The sequence below is a fragment of the Camelus bactrianus genome, chromosome 8 (assembly GCF_048773025.1).
Source record: "Camelus bactrianus isolate YW-2024 breed Bactrian camel chromosome 8, ASM4877302v1, whole genome shotgun sequence".
In the NCBI taxonomy this organism is placed as follows: Eukaryota; Metazoa; Chordata; class Mammalia; order Artiodactyla; family Camelidae; genus Camelus; species Camelus bactrianus.
In genome coordinates, this window is record NC_133546.1 from 38,079,085 (window position 1) to 38,087,854 (window position 8,770).

Below are 8,770 nucleotides of genomic sequence, written 5' to 3' on the forward strand. Positions count from 1 at the left end.
AGCAGTCTCTGCATTTCCTACCGCAACTTAGCCAGGGCTTATTTATAGTGGAGTTTTCATGACCAAGATGAAATACAATCTTATTTCAAAATCTAACCTCTTTTCACCCACTTAGAAGTTATCAAGGAATCATTTGTGGTGGCAAAACAAAATGACCTCCGCTGGACTTCATCTACATGCAGCTTTCGGGAATTTGTTCACTCCTTGGAGAATCTTGCATAATCACTATCTTCTAGCAGACATGATTTGACCCAGTGTTATTTAAATCCATCTCCTGTTAATCATAGCATTCTTCGTTGTAAGCTTTCTATGTGCCAGCAATCTTGCTAAATACTCTATGTTATATTATTTCATTTTGTTCTCACAACAACGCTGAGGTACTTGAGCTTTTCCTCTATTATAGATGCGGAAACTGAGGCCAATGGGTGTCACGTGACTGGGGCCTCACTACACAGCTGTGTGCTGCAGATTAGTTTTAACCGCAGTTCTGTCTCACTCCAGTGCCTGATTTCACATACCGCACTAGAGAGACTCCTAAGAGGGGATTATGTTATTAATTTTGGGATAAGCTAAAATCTGCCCCGAGGATACTATATTTTTCTAGGATGGCATGAAAAGACAGTTAAGAAAGGCATGCTCCAATAATATGCTCGCTACATAAATCCTGTGTTACCACAATATATTGTCTTATTTCTAGGAACACATTCATATTATCAAAATGTGAGTATGTGTGTGGTCAAAGCCACAATAAGTTGGCAAATACTTATCATAAATATTATTTATGCATTCAAGTATGTATGTGTGTGTGTATATATATATGTACACACACACACATATATATATGGGGGACACTGAGATGTGATATCCTGACCCCATTTTCCAGAACTCAAGTATTAGATCCTCAGCTTCTGGGGATGGTGGCAACTGACAGCCCTTTGCTCAGTTCCTCTCTGGGACTCACAGCTAAAGACAGATGGCTTGCTGAGGTCTTGCCCCCTTCCTGAGGGTAGCCCATACACAGTGTGACTGGTTGATGCAAGAGTACGAATGTCTGGTCTCCTTGCCCCAATTTAGGACAACTCTGAAGATCATCTATGATGGTTAATTCTTTGTCAACTTGACTGGGCCAAGGGACGCCCAGATAGCCGACTTAAACATTATTTTTGAGTCTGCCTGTGGGTATTCCTGGAAAAGATTTGCATTTGAATTGGTGAACTGAGTAAAGCAGATGCCACCCTACCAAATGTGGGTGAGCATTATTCAATCTGTTGAAGGTCTGAAGAGAACGGAAAGGCAGAACAAAGCTGAATTTGCAATATATATATATATTCTGTGTCTTTTGGGAGAACCCTGTCTTATACACCATTCAAGCTCCAGACCTCTGTGTAGGATCGGCTGAGGTTCTTGTTCTGCTGCACTGCAGACCAACTTCTCCCTCTGACCAATTATGCTGCCTTCATGCCTCCACAGGTGACGACTCTTAGAGAAATTCCCCAAATAAACTTTCCTGTGCACCAGTCTCCATCTTAGAGTTGACTTCCTGGGAGATCCAATCTGCATTTTATGCTGTGTGCAGTCTATACAGTCTGTGTGATAAAGATTAGAACACAGATCCTTTTACACACCCACATACGCAAATGTGTTCCTTAAATAAGCATAGATGATTCACAGATTATTTGCTGCTCACTGCTCCATCTGCAGGGGACTATGGACAGAGGGCGATTCTGGGTCCAGAGAGTCTCTCTCTTAGAGTGAGTATGTGACTCTGCATAAAAGTGTTCATTTTGGATTTTCTTTTTTTACATTAGCCATATTTCTTCCCTCCTGCCTCCTCTAACATTTATTATTATGCTGTGAATATAAAGCCAGGAATAGAGTCAGGGACAGAGTCATCATAGGCCAGCAGACATATGACTGGGTAAGAGGATGGATGGACTTTAGCAGACAGAGCATCTTGTAGGTTTTACCTTCTGAATAGTTCCCCATTTCATCCATTTCCCTCTTTCCTCCTCCTTTTTTCTTGCCTATTTTAGTCCACTAGTCTTACCTGGATGACTACAACAGATCCGTGACTTATTGTCTGTCTGCTGTCTTATTCCCTCCAGACAAATGTCCAGATTGCAGTCAGTGATCTGCAGGGTAGATCTAGCCTATTGTTCCCTTGCCTACGTCCCTGAGTGGCGCTGGGGGCACAGGTGGCTCACTGCGCTCCAGCGTTACACTCTCTTCCACAGGACGGCGTTGTTAGGAAACTCCTGGCACTTTTGACAGGCTCCATTGTTTCTGGGTGTGGCCACGTGATTGGCTCTTGCCCATAGAATGTTAGCAAAAAATGGTGCAGGTCACCTCTGGGCCATGGATTTTTAAGAAGTAAATGCAGTTTGCCATCCTCTCTTACCTTTTCTGGCAGGAAGCAGATCAGACCCTAGGGAGCCACAAGATGGAAGGAGTCTGAGTTCCTGAATCACCATGTAGAACAGAGCTGCCCACTGACAGACTCTGGCTTCAAACTGAGACAGAAGGGAAGAGGGCAGGCACAAGCATTAAAAGGAGGACACAGCAATTAGCTCCACGATGGCAGAAGATTCAACTCCCAATAGACCTTGAGCTTCATTATACACTGATTGTAATAAACTAGCTGTGTGGTCTTGGATAAAGTACTTGAGTTCTCTGTGTCTCCATTTCCCCACTAGAAGGAAATAACATTTGTTAAGAACTCCGAAGAGTCTGAGATTTTTACTGTACTTGCAAGCTAGCCTGCCACATTTTCATGGAAGCTGGCAGAAGATACAAAACTCCTAGGTCAGAGAAAAAGGACTTTCTCATTACCAGGGCAGCAGGTGACATGAACTTTACGTGTGTATTGGTTCCCCTTGTCCTCCAAGATCCCCCGGGTGATGTGATGCAAAGCTGCACAGGCAGTGGGTTTGCATCACAGCTCAAACCCCTGAGATTAGGAATCCCAGCTCTTCTAAATGGGCTGTGAGCAATTCTGCCTGAACTTTGCTCTAGCAGGAAACATTATCCTTATTATAATAGACAAAAGTGATGACCGAATCTGCCTCTGCTCGGAGGAGGTACAGTCCCTCGCTCCCCAGGGAGAGACGTCTCCAATGGTGCTGCCTCCTCTCAGGATCAGTGCAAGGACTAAGGCAGGTAGCCCCTCCCGCTGCTTAGAATCACGCCTGGCACATAAAAAGTGTTCAGTAATTAAGCTGTGTGCTCACTATCATGTTTCCCAACCACCTTCTTTTCTCTGGGAGCCATTCTGAGCTGCTTTCACCTCCTCAAACATGCCTCCGGGCCTTCAAACTGTCCCCTGTGTCTGGAATACTTGACCACACCACCCACTCCATTCCTGCTTCCCACCCACTCTTGGCCCCGACCCATGAGCTGAGGTGCCCCTGCTCTGTGCTCACACGGTCCACTCACGCTACTTCCCTCTCTCGGAATGCTTAGCAACCCTCTGTGTTGCTGTTGTTTACATTCTTCAGCTCCCCTGGAATGCAAGCTCTGGGAGGCTAGAGAAAATATGAAGCAACAGAAAGGGCTCTGGCTAGCTTAAGGAGAAGGGGAATTTACTGGAAGTTTTCTGGGTTATCTCATGGGATCAGAGATGGAATTGAACAAGCGAGAACATGGGAAGGGAAGGACCAGGTGAGCTCCAGAACCTCAGCAGTCGATGTCCGCAGATCCGTGTACTTGACTCGTGCTAATGATTCCAGGTTTTAGGTGTGTCTTTTACAATTTCAAACATTAGAAAGAGAATCAGAATTCAGCGTGGGTTAGGTGATCACCCTGGATAAATCAGCTGTGGTCGGTGGGTAGAGTGACATAATATAGACATGGCCATTGGGGACCATTCCCAATGTCATCAGACTGGACCCATCACCCCCCAGGATCGTTGACCACTGGGAATATGTCCAACATGCACTTTATTTCTGACGCCAGGCTGGCTGCCTTCAATTTTACCCCCACTGCAGTCAGACTATCCTAGTATAAGTTATTATCTCTGTACTCTGTTTAGTAACACTGGGGCTGGGACCCTGCAAACCACATTTCTGCTCCACTGGGTGGATCCCTGCCAGGCTCCGGCAACGGGGGCAGTAGAAGCAGCCTGCAAGGCTGGAGGTGGAGGACTTGCTCCTTCCTGGCGGCTTCCTGTTTTTGTGAGTGTGGCTCGCCCACCTCGCTTCTTCACCCAGCTGGGCCAGTTCCTTCCAGCAGCAGTGTTTGAATCTGGTTTGCAGTCTTTCCAATAATCACAGAATTACTTGCATCATGCCCACTCACAGATACGAGCACCAGCCAAGCAACGCCCCCTCAGGGTGTGACCCAGCAGCCACACAGGTCCTCTTCTCTGAGCGAGGAGACATTGACACCAGCTGAGCACTTCCTTCCTCAATGTTTGGGGGTCCCGACACCACAAGCCCCCAGAATCTCAGAGACACCAGTACCAGCTGAACAGCACTCTCTCCTTAAGGGTCTGAGCTTCAGCTCCGGGACGCTCCTTCTCCAGGGTTTTGCATTTTGGCAGCTCCAGCCTCCTCTCTCTGATCCCCGACCCTAGGGGTAGCTGCTGCTTTCTGCAGTCCCCACCCCTGTGATAATGTCCTGTTTTCTCTTTGCCTGTTCACTTATCTGGCTAATACTGCTTTACATTCAAATCTCTCTGTTAAAATAACTGGTAGGACTTCTGTCTCCTGGCTGGACCCTGACTGACACAAGGGGTGATTTTTCTAAAATAAAAATCTGATCACATGTCTGCTTTGCTTAAAATGCTTCAGTGATTATACCAATGTTCACATAGCACTGTTCACAATAGCCAAAAGCCGGAAACAACCCAAATGCCCACTGACAGACAAACTGGATCCACGAAATGTAGTATATCTGTCCGTATAGAATGTTGTTCAGCTTTAGGAATGAAATTCTGATACAGGCTGAACCTCAGATAAACTTGGAAAACATTATGCACGTGAAATAAGCCAGACACAGAAGGACACGGGTTGTATGAGGCCACCTAATGAGATACCTAGACTAGGCAAATTCGCAGAGACAAAGTAACATGGAGGTTACGAGGGGCTGGGGGCTGAGGGGATGGGAAGTTGCTGGTTAATGGTGCAGAGTTCCTGTTTGGGATGATGAAAATACTTTGGAAGTTGATGGTGGCGATGGTGGCACAACATTGTGAATATACTTCATGCCGCTGAATTGTACACTTCCAAATGGTTAAAATAGTAAATCTTATTTTAGGTATATTTTGCTACAATGAAAAATTACCAAAAGCAAAAACCAAAACACAGGTTAGTGGCTCTCCTCGACACAACTGGTTCAGTAAGGAAAAAGAGATGCAGGTGTGCGCTGGGCTTTTCCTGTATAATCTCTGGTTGAGGTGCTGCCCTGGCTTGTGTGTCTGCCGTCATAACTGGCGGGATGTCTGTCATACTGGGGTGATGCCTGCTGCTGCCACGGGCAGCCTTCTCAGGAGGTCTGCTTTCCTCCATCTGAGCAGTGCTTTTAGGATCTCCTGAGAGAGTCTGTGCTCAGGGACTTCCCACCAGGCAGCGTATTTATCGCAACTGTTTCTCTCTTGTTCTCAAACTGCACTTCCTCTGGATGTTCTTATCAACACGCTTTTTGATTCAGGCCATCCATTTGGTGTTTCTCTTTCTGTCACGGTGTTGAAGTCCGACGTTTCTACGGTCAGAAAACTCCTCACTGCTGTATGAAGGAGCCGGAAGTCCAAGAACAACGTAAGTGAAGCACCTCTGACCTGGTGCTTTGTGCGCCTTGTGAGTTAATGTGAACCTGCTGGATTTGGGATCACTGGCTGCCCTAACATCCTCAACTGATGGGAGGTAATGATGATGGAGTGTTTCCGGCCCAGAAGATTTTTTTCCCTGTTATCAATTCTCTTCTTAATGTCCTGTGTCAGTGAAGGAAGTTTCAGTGGTTCTAATAAGATTTCTCTCTTTCTTTCTTTATCAAGGAATGAGTACAATTTAGATATTTTGCCTAAGAGTAAAATAATACCAACAAATGTGAAACCAGGCCAATACTTTCATTTTTCCTGGCAAGACATATCAAGATATGCCCGCTAGCTGTCAGAGACTGTGAATCTAGCTGATCTTCCTCGAAGCTCTTTCTAATCTCTCTCTCCCAAATGCATCGAAGGCCCTTTCCCCCCTGCTAAATTCAGTGTTAGGTTAATTGGATTGGTTGTGTAATATTCAATTGAGATTATCTCCATACAGTTTATTTCTAACTTTTATTGCCTAAGTAGTGACAGAGTGAGAGAATACTTGTTTAAAATGACTGCTGTAGTCAACATCTCCTAAAGAAGAAAATGTGTTTCAGGCATTTGGATTTATTAAGGAAAGGAAAATATAGTCACAAAACAGAAAAAGAAGAGAGAGAGAGAGAAAGAGAGAGAGGGGCCGATGGAGGAAAAGGCAACACCATTTAACTTCTAAAGTGAGGGCTGGATTTGGGATGATCTCTGAGGAGACTACCTCCCTGATCCTTTTATCACAGGGCTCAAGACATGCCAAGTGACGCAAATGACACAAAGTAGGGATGAAGTGCACATTCCACAGCATATCCGTGATCACTGTCCAGCCTCCCCTGATTGTATGACCTGCGCAGTGGATGCCTCATGGCAGGCAATCAGAGGGACTCATGAAATGAGTCCTGGGAGGAGCTGGGTGCATTATCCTCCAGCCCTGGGACACAGTGGCAGACACTGTGGGACCAGCCCTGGGTGGGAGGGGCTGTGTGACTCCCAGCAGCAGACCAGAGGCAGTGCCTGGTGGCCGTGGACCGCAGCTCCTCCATTCACCGGCAGTAAGAGCCTGGGCAAGTCACAGGGTCTTTGTGTGTCTCTGTTTTCCTCTCTATACAATGAAGATGCAAAATACCTGCCTCATAAGATTATCCAGAGAACTGAAGGCTGTAACACACAAAGATCCTAGAGCAGGGCCTAGCACATATTAAGCACTTCATAGTTATTAACTATTTTTATTAGCACTCTTCTCTCAAACTCAGAGCCTCAGGGACTGGTGCTGAAGATGGCCACAAATAGTCCCATGACAGAGGAGAAGAGGGGGACCGTCCAGGCTTTGAGGAGAACCAGGAAAGCAGCAGTTTCCCACCTTGGGTGGGCTGAGTGCCAGTCCTTTAACCTGCACAGAGCGCAGCTCATCTGCAGACTCTTCCTTTCTCTCTCTAAGCCCTCAAGGCAATGGAGTCTAATGTCAAAAATGTGGTTAGAGCTGGTGTAGTTGGGCACAAAGAGGCATCATTTTCACCCGACCTGAGTAGGTGTGGAGACAGCATAGGGTAGGGGTTAAGAGAATGGATTTTGGAACTAAAGTGCGTAGGTTTATATCCAGTACCACCAGCTATTAGCTGAGCTCACTGGCGAGTTACTTAACATCTCTTTTGAGAAATGGGGCTAACGATACTGTCTACCTTGTAGAGTAGTTACCGAGACTACATGAATTAATCATCAAAAACATTGAAGATATTACCTGGAAGACAGTAAGCGCCACATAAACATCTAGAGCTGAAAGAGCTGATGGTAATTGTCGTTTCCATGTGGGCTTCCCTCTATCATCTACCTGCAGCCTCAGCTCTTTGGAGGAATTCAGGGTGGAAACATTCACCAATGCAACAATATTTCTGAATTCCCCTGGATGTGGTCCTCAGATTCTATAAAGACGGTGAACTAAGCACACCGAGTGTACGTGATTCATTGATAAACATTTAAGGTGTTTCCCAAACATAGAAACAGAAAGAAAAGGAAAGGAAAAGGGACAACACGGCTGGGTGATACTGAACCAGACGGTTATAAAAAGCATCAAGGGCCTTCAGGAGGCAGAGAAGGAGAAAACACAGACGAGGACCAGGGAGAGGGAAGGTGGTTACTCTACCTGGGAGAGGCAGTTGTTTGGCAAAATGGCTTAGACCAGTTTTGGATGCTGCAAGACAGAGGTGCACGAATGAGATGGTAGCATCCACAGAGAGGCATAGGCGTGCCCCCTCTCCTTTCTCCTCCCTCCCACGGTGCCTTTATATTTTTAGCCCGTGGGATTGGAATGATGAATGCCCAAGTGGAAATAGCATTGGAGGGAGATTTTTCTTGGCAAAATGGCAGCAAGGGCTGCCAAGTATTTTCTAAGATGTAAACAAATCATCCACCTTCATCAGGGAAAGATTAACACGTTATTCCTGAGTCAGTGTAGGATTTTCACCTGCTGTGGTTTGCAATTAGAATTCCCCCCTATCATCATGAGCATTTGCATCCTGGTGTGCATCAAGCACTCAACTCCTCTGAGAAATCACTGGTTGAAGTTTCAGCTGCTAGAATCAAATTATCGGGCAGAAATTAGGAAATAAAAATCCCCTGCTTAATATGAAAAAGTTAGAGGGGTACAGTGGAAGTGGCTCTGGTTTGTGGGTTTGGATTTTCTCTTGGTTATGCCATCAAGTGCCCTTCTGTGTATCTCTGCTTTTATGGCTGTAAGAGAAAGGCCTGCGATTAAATGATGTCCGAGATTCCCTGTTGCTCTGAATCCTACGATCTAGTGTAAAGTGTGATTCTAGGCTACTCTGAGCAGAAGGCAGCTCTGTCTTTGTATTTATGATAAAAGCCCCCCAGAATTTCTGAACCGCCTCTCCCATCTTCTGGAGTGTCCCTTTCCCCCAGGGTCACACAGGAATGGTAGGGATTTCATGTGTGAGGTTAGTTTGGAAAACGCATGCCTTGGAG